This window comes from Oryx dammah, unplaced genomic scaffold (assembly GCF_014754425.2).
Source record: "Oryx dammah isolate SB20612 unplaced genomic scaffold, SCBI_Odam_1.1 HiC_scaffold_6, whole genome shotgun sequence".
Taxonomy (NCBI): domain Eukaryota; kingdom Metazoa; phylum Chordata; class Mammalia; order Artiodactyla; family Bovidae; genus Oryx; species Oryx dammah.
The window spans coordinates 5,711,854-5,735,545 of NW_024070190.1; the positions used below are offsets into that span (position 1 = coordinate 5,711,854).

The following is a 23,692-nucleotide window of genomic DNA, read 5'->3' on the forward strand; positions in this document are numbered from 1 at the left end:
CAATGAAACCCAGAAGAGCTGAAAGAAAAACCACCAGCAAATGTCAATTCTATACTCAAACAAGGAGAAATAGATGTTTTCAAACAAAAACTGAGCAGATTTATCGTTAGTAGATTCAGGATAAAAGAAATCTTCAGAAAGTTCTTCAGACAGGAGAAAAATGATCTCACATGTAAGCATGGTAATGCCGGAGGGAATGAAAGGTACAAACCAGTGTAACATACTGGTAAATCTAAATGAATAGTGACTTAAAAAAAAAAAGTAACAAACTTGTGGTTACCAAAGGGGATAGTATGGGAAGGGTATGTAAATTAGGAGTTTGGGATTAACATACACACACCACTTTACATAAAACAGGCTTCCCGAATTACAGGCGAGCTGGCTAGGAGGGCTCCCCCAAGTCTCCACCTCTGCGCCCTAGAGCTCCAGGTTTAGAGGCTGGGAAAAGTGATTTAGCCCCTGGCAGCCACCATTCTACTCTGTTTCCATGAATACAACTTTTCGAAATTCCACATACAGAGAATCAATGGCTCTTCTAAGGGGAACCTGTGCAGCGAAAACAATCACTGGACTGGAAATTGAGAGCTGGGTGCTCATTTTCATCTCTTCCACTAAATTACCTTGTGACACAGGAGATCAAGCCCTGAGATTTTGGAGTGGGAGCACCAACTCCAAGACCCTAGGCTACCAGAGAACTAACCCCAGGGAGCATCAAATAGTGAGAACTCACACAAAGGAAACCACTTGAATACCAGACCCAGCATCACCCAACTACCAGTAGCACCTCGTGCAGGATGCCTCATCTAAACAACAAACCAAACAAAAATACAGACCCAACCATCAGCAGACAGGATCACCCCCTCACTCAGCCTTGGCCATCAGAGGAAAAACAAACAGCAAAAACTCAGGACAAATCTCACTCTATATGAAGCTTACACAAACCACTGGACCAAACTTAGGAGGGCCGAAACCAAAAGGAAGAAAGAATTCAACCTTGAAGCCTAGGAAAAGGAGACCAAAAGGAAGACCAAAGGAAGACCAAAACTCAATCTCATTAAGTTTAAAAAAAAAGTGACGAAAAGGCAGAGAAACACTACACAAATGAAGGAACAAACTAGAAACACAGAAGTCCAAATAAATGAAGAGGAAATAGGCAAGCTACCTCAAAAAGAACTCAGAATAATGACAGTAAAGGTGATCAAAAACCTTGAAAACAAAATGGAGAAAATGCAAGAATCAATCAACAAAGACCTAGAAGAATTAAAGAATAAACAGAGAGAGAGAAAATGGGCTTCCCTGGTGGCTCAGCTGGTAAAGAACCCACCTGCAATGCAGGAGACCTGGGTTCGATCCCTGGATTGGGAAGATCCCCTGGAGAAGGGAAGGGCTACCCACTCCAGCATCCTGGCCTGCCTGGAGAAGTCTATGGACTGTATAGTCCATGGGGTCGCAAAGAGTCACACAGGACTGAGCGAGTTTCACTTTCACTTTTCATATATAAAACAGAAAAACAACAAGGACCTACTGTGTAGCACAGGGTTCAATATCGTGTAATAAGCTATAATGGAAAGAATCTGAAAAAGAATAGATATACATATACACATATATGTATAAATGAATCACCATTCTGAATATCTGAAGCTAATACAACATTGTAAACTAACTGCTTCGATTTTTAAAAATGGTTTTAAAAAGCTTGAACATATGTATACTCTAGTCAGCAATTTCACTCACAGGTGTACACCAACTAAAAAGTATGCACGCCTATATTTAATGGGTTCATTTAACTATTTAATATTTGAGAATACCAATACCAGTTTAATTCCTAATAGAAAAAGCAGCAAAAAACTCAATGTCTATCCACAAACTGTGGCATTTTTATTGTTGCTGTTGTTGTTGAGCAGCTAAGCCGTGTCTCTTTGTAACCCCGTGAACTGCAGCACACTAGGTTTCCCTCTCCTTCATTATCTCCTGGAGTTTGCTGAAACTCATGTTTATTGAGTCAGTGATGCTATTTAACCATCTCCTTCTCTGCCACCCCCTTCTCCTTTTGCCTTCAATCCTTCCTAGCATCAGTCTTTTCCAGTGAGCTGACTTTTTACAACAGGTGGCCAAAGCATTGGAGTTTTAGCATCAGTCCTTCCAATGAATGTTTGGGTTGATTTCCTTTAGGATTGACTGGTTTGATCTCCTTGCAGTCCAAGGGACTCTCAAGAGCCTTCTCCAGCCGCACAATTCAAAAGCAACAATTCTTCAGTACTCAGCCTTCTTTATGGTCCACTGGAAAAACCACAGCTTTGACATACATGGATCTTTGTCACCAAAGTGATATCTTTGCTATTTAATTTGCTGTCTAGGTTTGTCATAGCTTCCTTTCAAGGAGCCAGCATCTTTTAATTTCATGGCTACAGTTACCATCTGCAGTGATTTTGAGCCCAAGAAAATAAAATCTGCCACTATTTCCACTTTTTCCCCTTCTATTTGCCATGAAATGATGGGACCAGATGCCATGATCTTAGTTTTTAGAATGTTTAAGTTTAAGCCAGCTTTTTTACTCTCTTTACCCTCATCAAAGGGCTCTTTAGTTCCTCTGCACTTTCTGTATTAGAGTGGTATCATCCGGGTGTCTGAGGCTGTTGATATTTCTCCTGGAAATCTTGATTCCAGCTTGTGATTCATACAGCCTGACATTTCACATAAGAGATGTGGGTTTGATCACCTGGTAGAGAAACTCCCCTGGAGGAGAAAATGGCAACCCACTCCAGTATCCTTGCCTGGAGCATCCCATGGACAGAGGTGCCTGGCGGGCTACAGCCCACGGGGTCACAAAGAGTTGGACACGACTGAAGGCACTTAGCACTGAAGCATGCACATTCTACTTGACTCCATGGACATAATCAGATATATAACACATAGTCCTTGCCTGCTAGTAGCTCTTCCTAAGACTTAACTTGCCTCTCATAGACTCTTTTTTCCTATTAAAGTTTTAAGTACATTAAAAAAAACTTTTAAAATTAAAGTGTAGTATAAAACATTCATGTACAGTAAGGTACGTATATCTGAAAAGTACAGCTTGGAGAACTTCTGCAATGTGAACACACGTGTGTTACCACCACTCAGATCAGACCTAGAAGCTTCCCTCAGACTCCTGTGCAGTAAGTACCTGCATCTCCAAAGGTACCAATATTCTGACTTCTAGCAAAATAGACTTGTTCTGCCTGTTTTTAGTTTATATAAGTAGGATGATATCATATATGCTCTTTTGCAGTTGTTTTCTTTGGCTTAATCTTGTGTCTGTGAGATGCATCTGATGCTGGCTCGTAACTGTCATCACTCAATGCTGCAAAAGTAGGAAGAGATACCTGGAGTTAACAGCAAGTTTTGCCTTGGAGGACACAATGAAGCAGGGCAAAGGCTAAGGAAGAGGTTTGTTAAGAGAACACACTACACAAGAGATGACTCTACACATGGACATCACCAGATGGTCAATATTGAAATCAGATTGATTATATTCTTTGCAGCCAAAGATGGAGAAGCTCTATACAGTCAGCAAAAACAAGACCAGGAGCTGACTGTGGCTCAGATCCTGAGCTCCTTATTGCAAATTCAGGCTTAAATTGAAGAAAGTAGGGAAAACCATTCGGACATTCAGATATGACCTAAATCAAACTCCCTATGGTTATACAGGCTTCCCTGATAGCTCAGTCAGTAAAGAATCTGCCTGCGATGCAGGAGACCCCAGCTCGATTCCTGAGTCAGCAAGATCTGCTGGAGAAGGGATAGGCTACCCACTCCAGTGTCCTTGGGCTTCCCATGTGGCTCAGCTGGTAAAGAATCTGCCCACAATGCGAGAGACCTGGGTTCGATCCCTGGATTGGGAAGATCCCATGGAGAAGGGAAAGGCTACCCACTCCAGTATTCTGGCCTGGAGAATTCCATGGACTGTATAGTTCATGGGGTTGCAAAGAGCCGGACACCACTGAGTGACTTTCACTTCACTTCACTATGATTATACAGTGGATGGGACGAATACATTCAAGGGACTAGATATGATAGAGAGCCTGAAGAACTGTGGACAGAGGTTCATAACATTGTACGGGAGGTGGTGACCAAAACCATCCCAAAGAAAAAGAAATGCAAGAAAGTAAAGTGGTTTTCTGAGGAGGCTTAACAAATAGCTGAGGAAAGAAGAGAAGTGAAAAGCAAGGGAGAAAGGGAAAGATATACACAACAGAACGCAGAGTTCCAGAGAAAAGCAAGGAGACACAAGAAGGCCTTCTTAAATGAGCAATGCAAAGAACTAGAGGGAAACAACAGATAAGAAAAACTAGAGATCTTTTCAAGAAAACTGGAGGGATCAAGGGAACATTTCATGCAAGGATGGGCACAATAAAGGACAGAAACGGTAAGGACCTAAGAGAAGCGGAAGAGATTAAGAAGAGGTGGCAAGAATACACCGGAGAACTATACAAAAAAGGGCTTAGTGACCAGGATAACCACGACGGTGTGGTCACTCACCTAGAGCCAGACATCCTGGAGTGTGAAGTCAAGCGCGCCTTAGGAAGCATTACTACAAACAAAGCTAGTGGAGGTGACGGAATTCCAGCTGAGCTTTTTCCAATCCTAAAAGGTGATGCTGTGAAAGTGCTGCACTAAATGTGTCAGCAAATTTGGAAAATGCAGCAGTGGTACTAGCGGTAAATAACCCACCCGCCAATGCAGGAGCGCCACCTAGGAAGCCCCATCTGGGCAAAAGAGGCCAAGGAAGCTGCGGAACAGGATGGTGAAAGGAAAAAATAAAGTGCTGCTGGCAACTGAGATTAAAAAAGCACAAAAGAAGAAAGGTTTAAGATAAGCTCATAGCCCCTCACAAATACTTGACACGCAGGAGGTAGTAAATATTAATCCATCATTGGTAAATGCAGGAATATCCATACATACTGCGGTCCCATCCAATACATTCATAATATCCCCATTCAATGAAAACATCAGTTTAACATATGGTCAATCCAATATTTATAGCCTTCATAATGAACTGGAGAAACCACAAATCAATTAAATAAAAATGTAGTTAAATAAAAATGAGAGCCTGAAAACTTTTAATTCATCACCTACCTCAAAAAAATATAGCCTCTGTCTCCTATAATTTACAGTAACTTTTCTCTCTTCCTCACCCACATGAAAAACTGCTACACTTGTGATATTTCAGTTCATGACATAGAAGAATCTTATCAAAAAGACTCGAGCAATCATTTTCCCCTACCCATAAAAATTGGCTGAATTTATCTAACCTTAAAACTAGACTCCATTTATCCACAGTACCAGGCCCTCCCTTGGAAGTTGTCCTGCTAAATTAAGCAGAGTTCTTGACTCTGATGGTCTGAACAAGCGGAAGAGGGTGCCATTATTCATTTTCTCTTTTACACAAAGATCTGCAAATCCTTCCCTTTGATTTATTTAGCAGGCTCTTTTGGTCAGACTTTAGTTTGCTCCATTATTCATATCAGAAGGCAACAGCATAAACCATCACTAATGCTAAGATCTGAAAATCCATTTCTGGATCCTGAGTTTATCCTCAGTCATCCAGCTTGCCTACATACACACCACCCCCTCTTATAAAACTCTGGGCTTCAGACTGCACACATGTATAGAGAAACAGAGACGGGATGGCCCTGCTCTGTCCCTACTGTGTGCCTGCAGGAAGCCAGTGTCCTGTACTGGATGGTTGGTACCGCTCTCTACCGACATTCATGGCTTTGCTGGGGGCCTCTCCAGAGCCGTTCTGTTTGTGAGATCTTATGCCCGATTTCTTGCTCTACCAACCAAATGAAATTCTCAAAGTGTTCTTCTGTTGAAAAAGTCCTTGGCAGGACCAAAAGTGGAAGATGTTCTACTAACGGCAGACACAGTACTGGTATCATTGTACAGTGAAAATGTTGGGAAGCCGTCTCACCATCTTCTAATTTGTGCTTGACTGTTACCACCCTCATCTCCCCTTCTTTCAACCAGGATCCGGAAGCAGCACAACCAGGCGAAAAGACGGTAGAGTCCCAGGGGTAGAGAGGAAGCAGTCTCCAGATTATATGGCCCAACACCTCTTCTCCTTCCATTAATTTCCAAAATCCGCTTTTACATTTGCACAAGAGTAATTTCCTTCTCTAAGAAAGGAGGCAGAACTGGACAGGTGTGATTGGGTAAGTCTGAGTGAGAGCCCATTCTAACATTTAATTCCGGCACCGAGAGGAGTGAAAGGTAGAGTCCTTGACCTTTAAACTCTGAGGATCTCCCATGCCCAGCAAATCCTGGCAGTCCTGGGCCTAGCTGGGCAAGACCAAGAAACAGATAGCATGACTGAACACTTCACCTACTGCATTACTGGTTGAAGAAAGTTCTTAAAAAAGTACAGAGCACATAAATTTAACTAACATTTGGCTACACATATACATCACTTGGGACCTCCCCGGTGGCTCAGACGGTAAAGCGTCTGCCTACAACGCGGGAGACCAGGGTTCGATCCCTGGGTCGGGAAGATCTCCTAGAGAAGGAAATGGCAACCCACTCCAGTACTCTTGCCTGGAAAATCCCATGGACGGAGGAACCTGGTAGGCTACAGTCCGTGGGTTTGCAAAGAGTCGGACACGACTGAGCGACATTTACTTTTACTTTACTTTACATTGCATACCTGTGTGTGCTGCAGTGTGCTAACTTGCTTCAGTTGTGTCCAGCTCTGTTCGATCCTATGGTCGCAGCCCACCAGGCTCCTCTGTCCATGGGATTCTCCAGGCAAGAATACTGGAGAGGGTCGCCACGCCCTTCTGCAGGGGTTCTCCCCAACCCAGGAATCGAACCCACATCTCTTACATCCCCTGCATTGGCAGGAGGGTTCTTTGCCACTAACACCGCCACTAGAAAAGGTAAGATGTGCTGCATCTAACTTGATAGAGGCAAAGGTGATGTACTTTTATCTTAATTATGTGCCTGATTACATGCTCAGCATGCAGTTTGGCTAGTTGAGAAGATCCTATAATAACCACCATCTCAAAAGGAGTTTTCTTTTCAGACCTTGTTGTGAGCAATGATTGAGGCCCTGAAGAGATTAAGACAATTCTTTGTTGTTAAGTGCAGACATCTGTTGAAAGCTTTTACTTTTATATCACTGATGTTAAGTATGAAACCAACTGGGATCTGCACACTTAAATGCTATATATACTTACTGCTCAAATTTTTTTTCAAAACAGATCTTTGCAAGCTATAAATTGTATCTGTGGTGTGCTGCCAATTAAATTAACATGTAAGCTTTATGGGAATTAAAATATCTCAGAAAAATGTAAATTGCTTAATTCTCTGAAAAATTACTGAAACTGACATAGCCAGCTAAACTATGTATCACAGTAGGAGAGCCAAGGGCAGTTGTTACCAGAAGAACCATTTTGTCTTCTAAGATATTTTGACATGTTCCCCTGATCTGAGCTGTCAGAAAACCATTCTAACATATTCCATTTGCTGAAAATTCTTTGTAAAAACGTACATATACCCTGCAATCTTTTTGAATCAGTAGCTATGGAAAAAAAAATAAAGCCACTAGCAAGAGGAACTTCTCCCACTTGTCCTAATGGATATGCTCGGCTGGATTATTTAATCACCAGCACCATGCCACATCCAAACAAAATACGCCCAGCTTAGGATCAATGAAGCTCTAAGTTTAATTGCTTACTGCAAGGTTCCCAGCAGAAAATGAAAGCTTGCAAAGCTAACCTAAAACCAAATGAAGATAGTGTGTGCGTTCAAACGAGGCAAAGTAGTAAGTAATTCTCTGCTAAAAGAGAGGATGTGTCCATGTATTTGTGTGCACAATTATGGCAGCAGGTGGAGGGTGGGGCAGTCTCTAGCCTGACCCGTATCTAGGCCGTTGCTCCACTGATACCATCAATAGATTACGGGCTCTCCCGTAAGGAAAAAAAAAAAAGGAGGGGAGGAATAATCAGTAGCTTTCTGTCAACCTTGCTTCCCCCTTAAGCTACCACCTCTCCTCCTCGTCCTCCTCATCAATCGCTGACATCTACCTGTGTCTTCTAACTCTGCTTCCCACACCCTCCTTGTCTGAGAACCCATCCATCTCCGTGGCTTTGCTATCACACCAGCAGTATCCAAATCTTAGGTCTTGGCGAGGCTGTGAGGGAGCACCTGTTCCCGGCCACTCTCCTGGCTTCTGGCGGCCCTCGGCATCCCCCAGCTCAGAGAGGCATCGCTCCAATGCATCTGTCTTCCCGTGGTCTGCTCCCTGTAAATCTTCACATCAGCTTCCCTCTGCACGTGTCTGAGTCCAAATTTCCCCTTTTTTATAAAGATACCAGGTCATAATGGAGTAGAGCCTACCCTTGCAGCTGTGTGTGCTCAGCCATGTCCAACTCTTCGTGAACCCATGGACTGTAGCCCACCAGGCTCCACAGGATTCTCCAGGCAAGAATACTGGAGCAGATTGCCATTTCCTCCTCTAGGGGATCTTCCTGACCCAAGGATTGAGCCTGCATCTCCTGTGTCTCCTGCATTAGCAGGCAGATTCTTCACCACTGCACTACCTGGGAGCCCCAGAGCCCACGCTTATGACCTTATTTTAGCTTCGCTACCTCTGTAAAGACCCTGTCTCCCCATAAGACCACATTCTGAGGTCCTGAGGGTTAAGACTCCTATTGAAACATTTGGAGAGGGATGCAAATCTAACCATAACATACCTTAAAATCAGGATGTCTCAAACTAACCCCACCACCTTCCCCTAAAACGTTCACTTGGACCATGTTTGTTTGAGTCTCCCAGGCTCATCCCTATCTTTTGCTTCTCCTCACATCGAATCCGTTACCACTCAATCCTGTACACCCTTCCTCCAGGACAGCATCTCTTAAGTCCTCCCCCTCTTTTTCATTCCCACAACCACCACACAAATTCAGGCTGAATTATCTTGCACTGAGTACATGGTGACTGTCCTTAATAGGCTTCTTAGCCTGGTCTCTCTCTGATCTCGCTATACCCCAATTTATTTTATAAATTGCTGCCACATTAATCTTCCTAACAGACAGCTCTGACCCATTTCCCTCATGAGAGAGGAGAAAAAAATAATAATAATAACTTCAAGAGCCTTTCTTACCTTGTAAACTCAGTATAAATCCCTGTCCCTGGTGGTCTCAAGTTCCCACCCTGCAGGGATTAGCCCAGCCCACACTCTCACATCATCTCTTTCCCAAACATGGCCCCATGTATTTTCAGCTGTTTCCATCAGAATCCTGCCAAGAAAAGAAACAGCAATCTCAAAGGGCTTCTTTAAAAGGCACTGAAGGAAGAGATCAAGGAGTGAGCGTGGAGGGTACTGGAGCCCAACAGAGAGGGAGAGACACCCAGCGACCAGCCACAGTGTGAAGCTGGTACCAGGCCTCCATCTGAAGCAATGAGCAGAAGTGATGAGAGCTCCCCGGCACTCAGCAGAAACAAGCGCCTCCGGGACACAAAGCAGGTCAGAGATGAGTGAAAAAAAAGCACCAAGGATGAGAAGACAGACAGTACCAACCCACTGCCTCTACTTACATCCCTTCTCCCCTGGGATCCTGTCTGCCCACCTTCCCAGACCAATTCACCAAAATCTTATCCATCTTTAAAGGGTATATGAGTGACACGAAAGATAATTTTTTCCTGGGAAAAGCAGAACTCAAACAGAAACACACATATGTTTAAAATTTTACTGAATTCATAATTAAATGAAAGCACCAGTGTGACATTGCCACACATTCAAAGGAAAATCCAAAGAACATATGAATATATGCATCCATCAGGAAACCTGAAATGAATTTTCTTGCCGAGCACAGAACTGCTCAGTATCTGCACCCGCATGCCAGCAGATACAGTCTGCATTTTCTCTGGTCAAGAACCCAAGATCCAGGAACCATTACCATCAGTTTCCTACAACTTAAAGAGTTGTAAAGTAGCTCAAAGTTGAACGAAAGGTAACAATAACTCAAATGAGGGACTGATGGAGAACAGGGCACCCACGATTCTTTTCATTATTGGCCAAATTTAGTCTTTCACAAGGTTCCCTGACTACTGGACGGGAGGAAGGAAGGGAGGAAAGGAAAGAAAAGGGTTTTGGCATCAGAAAGACCTTGGGCTCACCACCAGCATCACTTACGCATGAACTGACCTGAAGTAAGTAATTTCACTACCTACAGCTCAGTTTCTTGATCTGTACAACAGCAATTAACTGCTTTATGGACTAAATGGATTGCTCTGGGAGTCAGATGAATGGTGGTAATCCTGAGCCAAATAAGTGGTAGCCAACATACCTGAGGTCCTTTCGTGTTCCATCACTACAAATCACGGAGTTGGACCAGAAGCTCCTTTTCAATCTGAAAATTGTGTGACTGTAAATGCTGTCTCCTCCATGAAGACTTAGACCACCATCATTGCCAGACGTGGACCCCTGCTTCCTCAGCATCTTCTCCCACACCAGGTCTCTGTCTCATGTCTACTTTGTAGTAGAGCATTTCCTCTCTCCTGATTCCCCATCCAACCCACCAAACGTAAGAGACTCAGGCCAAGGGGGAGAGAAGGGATGGATTGGGAGTTGGGGATCAACAGATGCAAAGTATTACACACAGGAAGGAAAAACAATGAGGTCCCACTGTATAGCGCAGGGGACTGTATTCAATATCCTGTGATAAATCATAATGGAAAAGAATATGAAAAAGAATGTATGTATGTATAACTGAGTCGCTCTGCTATACAGCAGAAATTAATACAACATTGTAAATCCACTATACTTTAATACAATAAATTTTTAAAAAAAGAAACTCAGGAACAAGCTCAGATATATTGGAGTTCTAGCACACAGAACGGCCCCTCGTACACAGTAGGTACTCCAAAAATATTTCAAAATGAACTCAAAGAAAAGATTAGTCAAAACCACAGTGAGCTAAATAAAAAAGGAAGATATGTACAATGGCAAAAAAAAAAAAAAAACATAGAACTATCACATAACCCCATCAGAGTGGCTTTTCTCAAAAAGACAGGAAATAATAAGTGTTGGTAAAGATACAAAGAAAACTCTTGTGTGATGTTGGTGGGAATATAAACTGGTTCAGCCACTATGGAAAACAGTACTGAGAATCCTCAAAACAATTAAAATAGAAAGAACTACCATATGACCCAAAAATCCCACTTCTGAGTATTTATATGAATGAATCAAATACACACACAATGAAGTATCATTCAGCCATAAAAAAGAATGAAATCTTGCCATCTGCAACAATACAAATGGACCACAAGGGTACTAAGCTAACTGAAATAAGTCAGACAAAAACAATATTGTACGATCTCACTTATAATGAGACACTAAAAACAAAACCACTAGACTCACAGAGAACAAATTGGTGGTTGCTAGGGAGGAAGGCGGCGGCGGGGGGTGGTGGTGGCAAAATGGATGCAGAAAGTCAAAAGGTACAAACCTCCTTGATTTTAGCTATAAAATAAATAAGTCCTAGGAATATAATACTAGGGGCTTCCCTAGTAGCTCAGATGGTAAAGCATCTGTCTGCAACGCAGGATACCCAGGTTCAATCCCTGGGTCGGGAAGATCCCCTGGAGAAGGAAATGGCAACCCACTCCAGTACTCTTGCCTGGAGAATTCCACGGGCAGAGGAGCCTTGGCGGGCTGCAGTCCATGGGGTTGCTGAGAGTCGGACACGACTGAGCAACTAACACAGGGATATAATGTAAGGCACGGTGATTACAGTCAGTATGATGTTACTGTATTGTGGGTGTGAAAGTCGCTAAGACAGAAGATCTTAGAAGTTCCTGTTGCTGTTGTTCAGTCACTGTATCATGTCTGTTTGTGACCCCAGTGGACTGCAGCCCACCAGGCTTCCCTGTCCTTCACTATTTCCTGGAATTTGCTCAAACGTGTCCATTGAGGCGGTGATGCCATCCAACCATCTCATCCTCAGTCGCCCCCTTCTCCTCCTGCCTTCAATCTTTCCCAGCATCAGGGTCTTTTCCAGTGTGTCAATGGCCAAAGTATTGGAGCTTCAGCTCCATCCGGTGGCCAAAGAATTGAAGCTTCAGCTTCAGTGTCAGTCCTTTCAATGAATATTCAGGGTTTATTTCTTTTAGGATTAACTGGTTTGACCTCCTTGCAGTCCAAGGGACCCTCAAGAGTCTTCTCCAGCACCACAGTTCAAAAGCATCAATTCTTCAGCCCTCAGCCTTCTTTATGGTCCAACTCTCACATCCATATATGACTACTGGAAAAACAACAGCTTTGAATAAATGGATCTTTGTTGGAGAAGTGACATCTTTGCTATTTAAACGCTGTCTAAGTTTGTTGTAGCTTTTCTTTCCAGGAGCAAGCATCTTTTAATTTCCTGGCTGCAGTCACTGTCCATAGTGATATTGGAGTCCAAGAAAATAAAGTCTGTCACTGTTTATATTTTTTCCCTATCTATTTGCCATGAAGTGATGGGACCGGATGCCATGATCTTAGTTTTTTGGATGTTGAGTTTTAAGCCAGCTTTTTCATTCGCATCAAGAGGCTCTTTAGCTCCTCTACACTTTCTGCCATTAAGAGTGGTATCATCTGCATATCTGAGGTTGTTGATATTTCTCCAGCTATCTTGATTCCAGCTTGTGAGTCATACAGCCTGGCATTTCACATGATGTACTCTGCATATAAGTTATATAAGCAGGGTAATGGTACACAGCCTTTACATACTACTTTCCAAATTCTGAACTAGTCTTTTGTTCCATGTCCAGTTCTAACTGTTGCTTCTTGACCTGCAGACAGGTTTCTCAGGAGGCAGGTAAAGTGATCTGACATTCCCATCTTTTTAAGAATTTTCCACAGTTTGTTGTGATCCACACAGTCAAAGGATTTAGCATAGTCAATGAAGCAGAAATAGATGTTTTTCTGGAATTCCCTTGCCTTTTCTATGATCCAGCAGATGTTGGCAATTTGATCTCTGATTCCTATACCGTTTCTAAATCCAGCTTGTATATCTGGAAATTCTCAGTTCACATACTATTGAAGCCTAGCTTGAAGGATTTTGAGCATTACCTTGCTAGCATATGAAATGAGTGCAAAAAACTTCCTATCACAGGAAAGATCCTATCACAGAAAAAAATATAAAATCTTTACATGTGGTGATGAATGTTCAACCAAACATGCTGATCATTTTGCAATATATACAAATATCACTATCATTATGTTGTACATCTGAAACTAATAAAATGGTATTTGTGAACTGTACCTCAAACAGACAGACAGACGGATGGATACTAAAGCAGCCTCACAGGGTAAAAAATAAAGAAGAGACAGGACGCTGGAGCAGAAAGGGATGGGACCACAATTATTGCTTCTCCTTTCCCAGTTCATTCATCCTCTTTTGCATGAGTAGGACTCAAGCTGGGCTGCTATTGGCAGGCTTTCCTGAGCGATGCACTTGTCTGAAGCAGCAGCGAGACTTTTAAACTCAGTAATAATACCCCGTCTTCAGGAGATGATGGTCCCCTTTACTGTCACAAAGAGGACAGCAGCAGAACTGGAGGCTTTAAGCTTCTTTGACAGCCATCAATCAGAAACAGTTCATTCCAGCTTTTCAGTTGTCTGTGACTCAAGAGGAAATGTTCTCCTGACATGTCACTGAACCTACAAGCCAGAACTTGTAAGCCGATCGTAACTCCCAACAATGGGCACCGTCTTAAAAGACAAATCATGTCAGATGTGTCCAGGACCAGAGGGGATGGAGGGAATATTCTATATGATAACAAGGAGACAGATAAAAGAGCGCTGAGGATTCAATTCAGTGAGTGTGGGCAAGGCTCTGTCCCTGCTAGCGTTTTCAAATACCCTAATCATCCTTCAACGTGCTGTTCTTCTCTAAAAGGACTATGTTCTACCCGATGGGATCAAAATTGTATGTGTCCCTGAAGTACTTTATGATCAAAATTTGGTAAAAAGAAATATGGAGTACTATCTTTCTTTCGTGTGTGTGACCAAAATTTCCTCATGAAAATGTCTTTGTGTGTGTAACATAAACACAGACTTTAGTAAAATTTAAAAGAGGTCATATTTTGATCACCATAAATCCACTGTGGAAAACAAGTGAGCACAACTTTTAATGACTAGAAGCTCAGCGTGACATTCAGTACCTATTTTAACAATGGCCCAATTTACTCAACATTAAGGATTTGATTTTTTTTCCTGGAATTTTTCTTTTTTCTTATCTCTTTTTCTTCGTGCTCTCAAAAATATCTTTTACTTTGTGGCTTTGGTTGTGTATTAAAAATGAGTGAAACTCATGAGTTCATGCAAACTATATGAGTCTGATTCTAAATCCAGGGGGAAATAAACTGGAAGATTAGGGTTGATATATATATATATATATATATATTATATATATACATACACTAGGACATATGAATATATTAGGATTGATATATATGTATCATTTCATATTGATATATATGTATTAGGATATATATATATATATATACACACACACACACACACACACACACACTCTGATACTATGTATAAAATAGATTGGGCTTTTGGGCTTCCCAGGTGCCTGAGTGGTAAAGAATCCACCTGCCAAGCAGGGGACTTGAGTTCAACCGCTGTGTCGAGAAGAGCCCCTGAAGAAGGAAATGGCAACCCACTCCAGTATTCTAGTCTGGGAAATCCCATGAACAGAGGAGCCTGGCTGGCTATAGTCCATGGGGTTGCAAACATTCAGACACAATTTAGCAACTAAACCACCACTACCACATAAAACAGATACTTAATGAGAACCTACCGTGCAGCTCAGAGAACTCTTCTCAGTGCTCCATGGTGACTTAAATGGAAAGGAAATCCAAAACAGAAGGGATATATGTATATGTCTAGCTAATTCACTTTGATATACAGTAGAACTAACACAGCACTGTAAAGCAACTATATTTCAATACAAAGTAATTTTAAAAAGCAATAAAGTTCACAAAAACAACCTTCAAAAAAAAAAAACACTACTGCAATAGCATTAGAAGTGTAACCAATATGCAAAAACAAAGTTTTTAAGATCACAAACTCCTTTAAGGGGAAAAATAAAAGTGCTTACCGTAGGAAAACAAATATCAATAAATAGACAACATAGATTTGTTCTTCCTCCCAGGCGGATGAAGATTCTGAACCTGTGTCCCCCGCTCTCTGATCACACTAGGAAGTGTTTATCCTTGTGGACAAGGAGTGCTCACAACACCTAGGAGGTAAGTCCTGCCTCAACCCTCTCCAGACCCAGCAAGGCCCATCATTCTCTGAGCTCCTACAATACCTTCTAGGGTTCCACTCACTGTGCCCTGCATCCGCCTTGGCTCCCCAGTGAGAGTTAAGGTCTTCTTCAGGAAACTGGCAAATACTGATGATTTGACCGCCTAGTGGAGGTCTCATCTGGGCACACGTGTCAATGGTTCTTGCTCTGCGGACAGAACTCTGCTTGGATAATGGGCACGGAGGCAACTCTGTGTCAGACCTCCAACACCCCAAGTCAGCAACATGGAAAACTTCAAGTTTCGATTTCCAGAAGAAACATCATTGTAGGACTCTTACTGGGCCACTGGAAGCAGGAAAAGCAGCTTTTTATCTGGGCTTTGAGGCCAACTATCTATAATGTTTAGGAAACCCCAGAAATATGGGTCAATTCTTCATCAGCCCAAGAGAAAAAAAAGGAAGCCAGAAAAGTGCCTCAAAGCTGAGATGCTGGAGAGCAAGACTTCACTACGAGTTTAGTTGCTGATGCTGTGATCCACAAAGATGAAAATACCCAGGGACCCCCAGAATCACCCAAAGTATGCATGTCCAATATTTGTTCACAGAATGTATTATTAACATATGATGTTCTATGCTTACGCTAAAGGGCCTTTTATTTGTCTATGAACTTCTAAGCAGCCAATGCTCATATGAAATTTTTTTTAATCCACAATAATAGCTGATGTGCTTGTTATATATAGCACATCATAGGTACAAAATATATATTTGTTGAAAGCATAAGGGAAAAAAGATAATGTATAGAAGAAACTATCCTTCAGCTTCTAGATTCTGAATCTAATGTATTTGTTTGACAGTTTATTACAAATAAATGACAATGGATGATACTGTGAAAAAAAAATGTGATGTCCAATCCCAGGGCAAGGTTTTATTACACTCATGCTTCTAAATGGTTTGAGTCTGGCTGATCCCAGGACTCTTAACAAGACAATGAGCTGCTCAGAGGTAAACAATTCCCCATTTTTCAGTTCCCGAAAGAATCTTTATGGGACCCTCTCCAATCCCAAGGTTATCCAATCACTTACTGGCCAAGTCCCCATCCCAACATTCTTCCCATAATTAATAAAGACAAAAGTAAATGGATAACATCTCTCCACTGGATGCCCCTGTGATGCCCAGGAAATCACCTCACCATCTAGAAGCTTCTCATTTGAAGAACAGATTGGGAAATGAACCCAGGGTCTCTCCTGGGCAGCCCCTATCACTCAGACTCACTTAGTCCTTCCTTTATTCCCTTTCTTGCTTCGTTCACTTGTCTCAGTCACTTTGCTCTCACTATTTCCTCACAAGGGTGAGACCTTGCATGATGGGGAACCCAAGTAAGGTGTCAAGAATCAGATTATTCTGATTCGACGAGAGAAGTCAGACTGTGTGTGCCAGGAATTCAGAACCAAGGAGTGGTGGCAGGAACACTAGGGGGTTAAGGGGCTGCAAAGGCAGGAGGATTCGAGGTGAGCTGCAGTGGCTGGCAAAGGGGGAATGACGAGGGCTAGCACAAGTGCTGGGGTGTGAAGGAATCTAAACCTGAGCTAGGTGGCCAGGGACACCGTGACAGGAGGTGATGACAAATAAAGAATGAGAGGAACAAAAAGAATTGAACTAATGCACTTAGTACCTTTAGGTTTCAAGGAAAACTTTAAATAACTTTCTTGAGTCCCTAAACTAGGTCCTGGTGGATTCAGGTGCTTTTCTGGAGATTAGGATCACACTGGTATGTTTCAGCCAGACCCACTGGCCAATACACGATCACTGGGAAGAAGAGCCCCTGGGGGAGAGAATGCACATATACTCAGGATGGTGTGTACAGGGTAGGAGGGGAGTTAAAACAGGCCGTAGACAGCTGGAAACGAGAGTGCAAAGGCCAGCAGATCTGGGAGGGTTTCTTCTATGCAAAGAAACAGCATTGGGAAAGTTCGTGTCATTCCTCTGGCTCCCAGACCTGGATGAAGCCACCATCATGCTTTTCAAACTCTATTACTCCAAGGATCCCAGACTGTGAGGCACAGATAAGCTCACGAAGGCAGAAGAGTGAGAACTAGAAACAGGACGGTATCTTTGGGGACAACTGAAGATCTGCAGTAGACAAAAGTGAGAAGAACCCCAAAATGTGTGACCGGAAATGCACAAAAATAACTGAAAATGTATCCTAGCTCCAGAGGCAGACAGAGGAGCTTCCAAAAGGAGAGCCAGGTTAGTAGAGCTGGTGAGGTCTCAATGAACAGGGGTCGGGGGAACATTCAGATTTGGCATAGAGGAGGTTACCGTCATATCATCTACTCAAGTGATTTTAACAGAAGTGAGCTAACAATTACCTGGAGTGGTGGAGACAAGCAGTGGGTGGAGACCACATCTTAAGGAGTTGAGCGGAAAAGAAGGCTAGGGTCAAACAAAGGAATTTTAAGACAGAAGAACTTAGCCTGATTCAAGATTGACCAGAGGGAACAAGTGGAGAGGGAGGCAGAGAAAGGATGGAATGCATGCAAGATTCCCATCGTGGACCAGCGAGCAAGTACTGTACGGAGATCTGGGACACAAGCGGGATTGCAACTTTAGAAAGGAAGAAAGAAATGTCCTTGTCAGCAGCTAGGACAAGAGGCCAGATTTAGACAATGAACCCTGTGAAGGTGACGATAAGTATAAAATGGAACAGGTGGACTTAGATCTACTGTACAAAGAATGCTGTGCTAATAATCCACAATTATGAGCGATTCTTCAGAGATTTTCACATACTTTGCATTACTCTAATGCCGCTATTATGGACTGAATGTTTGCATACCCCCAAGTCTCCTGTGTTGAAATCCTAACTCCCAAGGGGACAGTATCAGGAAGTAGGAGAGGGTGGAACCCTTGTTAATGGTGTTAGTGCCCTTATAAGAAGAAACAGACTCACAGACTTAGAGAATGAATTTATGGTTACCAGGAGGGAAAGGATGAGGGGAAAGGATAATTAGGGAGTTGGGGATCAACATGTACACACTGCTGTATTTTAAGTGGATAATCAACAAGTATAGCACAGGGAAACTCTGCTCAATGTTATATGGTAGCCTGGATGTGAGAGGAGTTTGGGAGAGAGTGGATACATGTGTATGTATGGCTGAGTCACTTTGGTATGCACCTGAACCCATCACAACACTGTGAATCTGCTAAACTCTAATATAAAATGTTTCAGTTCAGTTCAGTCGCTCAGTCCTGTCCGACTCTGCAACCCCATGAATCGCAGCACGCCAGGCCTCCCTGTCCATCACCAACTCCCAGAGTTCACTCAGACTCATGTCCATCGAGTCAGTGATGCCATCCAGCCATCTCATCCTCTGTCGTCCCCTTCTCCTCCTGCCCCCAATCCCTCCCAGCATCACAGTCTTTTCCAATGTTTAAAAATAAATAATAGAAGAAACATAAGAGAGATGATTTTTCTCTCAGTTATATGAGGATACAGACATCTCAAACCAGGAAGAGAGTCCTCATCACAGACTAGATCTGCTGGTACCTTGATCTTGGCTCCACCAAACTCCAGAACCATAAGAAACAAATATTTGTTGTTTAAACCACCCAGTTCGTGGTATTCTATTATAGGGGCCTGAACCAAGACAGTCACTAATCTGGAGTGCGATGCTGGGCCAAACCATTTCACCTCTCTGAGCTTTTCTTTATCTGCATAATGACAGAGGAAGGAGACTCAGGGGAAGACAGGGTAATGTTTTCCAACGGTCTCTTTCTACCCACGTATCTCAGCGTTTCTACATCTGCTTTTTCCATCTAATTGTTCCATGCCAGCCTCTAAATCTTTGCTTTGCAATTATAATTGCGGACCACTTGTCTTCCTTACATTGAATCCTTAACACCTAGCATCATGCCATGCACATAGAAGGTGTTCAACAAACGTTTTTTTAAATTAACAAAATCTCCATAATGTCAGAGTTTCAGGAGACAAATGTGTGCCTTGTCATCACTCCCTCTTCCCCAAGGGCTATTTACAGAAGCACAGTCACCCAGAAGCTGTAATCCTTTCTCTGGCAAATCAGCCTTGATAAAAACACTTATCTAAAGCCAAAGGACAAACAAGATGGAATGTCAAGTAAATTAGTGCCCTAAGTGTTTCAGATCCTGCCCTTCCTGCCAATGTGCACACACCAATTTCTAGATTAAGAAAAATAAGCGAAAAAAATAAGCCTGGGTCGGCTTTCCAATAGTTCCTTGGGAAAAAAAAAAAAAGAAAATACCACAGTGTATATCTACTGATAGCTCCTCATGCCTTCATTATCAAGGAAGCAAAAAGTGCTCACCCAGAATCTTGTTTGTACTCTGTGACAGTCCCATAGCTAAGAAAACTGACTGTGTCTCCTGTTTGCTATAAACCAAAAACACGCTTCAGCAGCTGATAAAGCAGGCTTTCTCTCCTGGAAAAGACATCCACCTAAGATCTGAGTTTTAGTCTTGGTTCCACACCACTGAGCAGCTGACTTTGTACAATTAACCTGCCTGGACCTCTACAAACTAGGGCTACACATTCCAGTCTGATCTATTTCCCTGTGTTGTGCACTGGCAATTACACTTTATAGTCACTCTTGTGGCTCAGCTGGTAAAGAATCTGCCTGCAGTGCAGGAGACCTGGGTTTGATCCCTGGGTTGGGAAGATCTCCTGGAGAAGGGAAAGTCTATCCACTCCAGTATTGCAGCCTGGAGAATTCCATGGACTATACAGTCCATGCAGTCACTGAATCGGACACGACTGAGCGACTTTCACTTTCTTTCACCATTAATTGCTGAATCCTTTCTCAGAAGCTTCCTATCAACAGCAAGCCAGATATGGAAGCATTGAGAAGAAATCTATGGTGAAATATTGCATTCTGCAAAGGAAGACACATTCCTATCAGAAGAACTTCTGCAACCTGGATTAAGTCTGAAGTCTCAACCTTTGCATAAATGCAAAACTACAAGACGCAGCACAGCCCCAGAGTAACTCCTCTGTGCTTACACAAAATGAAAGAAAGGCTAAGTACTTAGGAAAAATCAACTCCAGTGTTTTACATCATAGTTTGCTTACAGTTAAGGGATTCCATCATCACTATTCTGGTAAACTAAGGATATTCTTAAAATAAAATAAACAACACGTCCCAAATCATGGTTGTGTGTGGAAATGATAGTGAATAAAATCCATTATGAGCTGAAGGTGTATTTCACGATAGGATTCTTCTAAGTGTCCAGCACGTTCAGCGTTTACATGTGTATTCTTAATTTCTCTCACAGATAAACACATCAGAGTAGGCTTGCTTCTAGCTGGTGGGAAAGCCACTGAATGGATGATAATCTTTCATCTGTGTAAGCGTTTAAAAGGAATATTAGCAAACTCACAACTGCATAATGGAAAAGAGCTAGGAGAGAGACCAACAGGGGCTAAACAGTGACAAAACTCCCCTTTACAAATGAAGAATCAATTAACTGATTAATTAACAGCAGCAGACATAACTCAGGGACGGAATCCATTCAAGGCTTCACTTTTGCTTCTTTTACAGTGATCATAAACCACTGCAAGAAGAAGATGGAAGAAGAAAATCTTTCTGTGGACACAAAGATGCCAAAGACTCAACAATCCACTGCAGTGCTTGAATAAAAACCCAAGAAAATATTTAAGGTGCTCTACTCAGAATATACGATGCTGCTGCTTACTGCTAAGTCACTTCAGTCGTGTCCGACTCTGTGCGACCCCATAGACGGAAGCCCACCAGGCTCCCCCGTCCCTGGGACTCTTCAGGCAAGAAAACTGGAGTGGATTGCCATTTCCTTCTCCAAGGCATAAAAGTGAAAAGTGAAAGGGAAGTTGCTTAGTCGTGTCCGACTCTTAGCAACCCCATGGACTACAGCCTACCAGGCTCCTCCATCCATGGGATTTTCCAGGCAAGAGTACTGGAGTGGGGCGCCATTGCCTTCTCCGAGAATATACGATATGTCTGGTCAAATTCACCATTATAGCCTTTTAATGACTAACAGTTTGACTTTTTTTTTTTTTTAAGCAGGACAGTTATCCATAATCTGTAACCATTTTATGTAGGTGTGCAGGTTGTTAATACTCCCTGGGCTACCAAAAAAACAGAGAAAAAAATGCTCCCCCTCCCAAAAAAAGGTAAGAACAACATTCTTGCCATTCCTAATTCTATTAACATTTCTGAACCAACAACACTCTCGGATTAAGAGAATAAAATAGAAAGGAGCAAGGGCAGACAGAGGAGTGATAAAGGGTTTGAGAGTTTCTGTGTTAAAACTAAAATTTAGAGGGAAAGGCATGTTTTCCTTTTAGATGTTCATGCCACACCACACCAAAAAAATTCCCCTGCTCCATCAAGCTACCTCCTTCAAGGTCATTTATCATCAGCACAACAGCCTACGGATGTTTTATTAAAAGAAAAATCCCAGCCTAGGACTGCCAGATCTCTACCCAGGACCCACTTATCAAAGGTGTCGCTGGGGCTGACAGGCAGCTGTCCAGAGGCACAGACTTAACATTACTTTATATGTACAGAAGCCCATCAGCAAGCACATTACCTCGGTCCCCATTAAGTATTCTGATAACACCACCTCCATGAGCTCCGCTAACATTTAAGCCTGCAGGAAGCCCTTGAGTGCACAGAGCCTTCCAAAATTTTCTAGCTAATTTTAACCCTATGGAGTATGAAAAAAAATTGAATTTAGCGATTACACAGCAACTAAATATTTTACCCACCCAAACAAAAGCTTTCACAGTACTGAGAAACATCTTTTCATGTGGCTTTTTATTAGTTATTAGAAAACGATATAGATAGTTTTCCACTAAAAAATAAATAAATAAACGTAAACTGTCTTACTAGCAGGCTTAAAATACTTCTGATGAGCAAGGTTTTCCTGAACTGGTTTTTTAGAGCTGGGTGGTGGAGCAGTAGTACCACCAACAGCATATGTAATGCTGTATGACTCGCAGCTATTAGATCAAATCACTGGCCAATCTGATGTGTACCCTGGATTTTATTCTTTCTAAAGCCCCTACCCCCAAGCAAAAATGAGTGAAAAAAAAAATTAGAAGAGCTAAATGGAAAAACAGGCCACTTACAATGCTCTTGAACAAATGTACTGTTTTCACTCGTTCGGGACCCAAATACATCATCTAGGCTCTTTTCGCACCTAAAAGTTGCTATCTGGTTAATATTTCAAAACCTAAGTCTCGCTCTAATTGTCTATGACTGTGGGGTAATTGCAAGTGGGCACCGACAGCTTTTTCACTATGGGGGAAAGAAGAGACACGAGAAGCTGCAGTCTTTGGCTGGGGGATGGGAGGTGGAGGGAATCCTGGAAGGGAATAGCCTTCGGAGAGGAGGAGGCAAGTGCAGGGAAAGGAAAGACCGAGAGGATGCTGTAAACGCTAACCCGGCGATTCTTAACCAGAAGTTACGACATTTTCTTTTGCCAAGGGGCTCTCCAGTCCCAGCTTCGAGGCGACCAAAGCCTCAGCCAGGGAAGTATCTGCAGCGTTCGAACAAATCAGCGACAGGAAGGAGCAGTGCCAAGGGGTACTTAGGGAGAAAAAACTGTATTAGTATGAAGCCAACCTTTCCCTGCTGCCACCCAGTGTGGAAATTCCGGGCAGCCTCCCTGCCCTTACACACACGCGAACACACACACACACTTTGCTGCACTCAGCGTTCAATAAGCCAACATTTAGAGAACGACGCGTTCGCGAGGTCCCCCGCCGCCCCCGCGTGCGCGTGCACAAACACTCACTTCCCATCCCTTCCACGTTCTGCGAGCAGTCTCAGCACCACCAACAGCCCGAACCCAGGCACCCCGATGTCCACGGAGACGACGCTCCCTCCCCTGAGCAGACCTCGACTTGGGGGCAGTCTCGGGGCACGTCCTGCACCCGCTTCCCCGACCCCCGCCACGCCAACTACGCGAATCCCCGGGTTGCGTGACTGCGCGCGGGTCTAACCCGAAAGCCGAGAAACCGCGCCGCGGCGGGATTCCGGGCAACAACCGCGTCCCCGCCGGTCCCCGCTCCCCGTCGGCCACTCAGTCTGCACTGTGCCCCGGCTGCCCCGAAGGTCCCAGCCTCGCCGACCGGTCAGGCCGGATCGGCAGCCCCCGAGTCCCCAGACTCCCGCTGCTCCGGGGCTCCCGATCTCAGCGCCCCGGGACCAAGCCGGTGCGCCGCCGGCCGCTCTTCGCGCTCCGGCCACGCTCCGTCTCTGGGCTCTACACACGGGCGCACAGACACGCACCTTCCCTTCCCTCGCCCCGGCACGCACACCTGCGCCCCCCGGGAGTTGCCCGCCTCTTCCCGCACCGCCGGAGGCAGCCCCCTACCCGCCCGCGCGTCCCACTGCC

General features: G+C 43.4%; 1 protein-coding gene across 1 annotated transcript in view; it reads right to left on the reverse strand.

Moving 5' to 3' along the window:
* The window catches only part of LOC120865404 (ryanodine receptor 2-like), an 803,227-nt gene that overhangs the window by 779,381 nt on the left and 154 nt on the right, over nt 1-23,692 (reverse strand). The window lies entirely within an intron of this gene.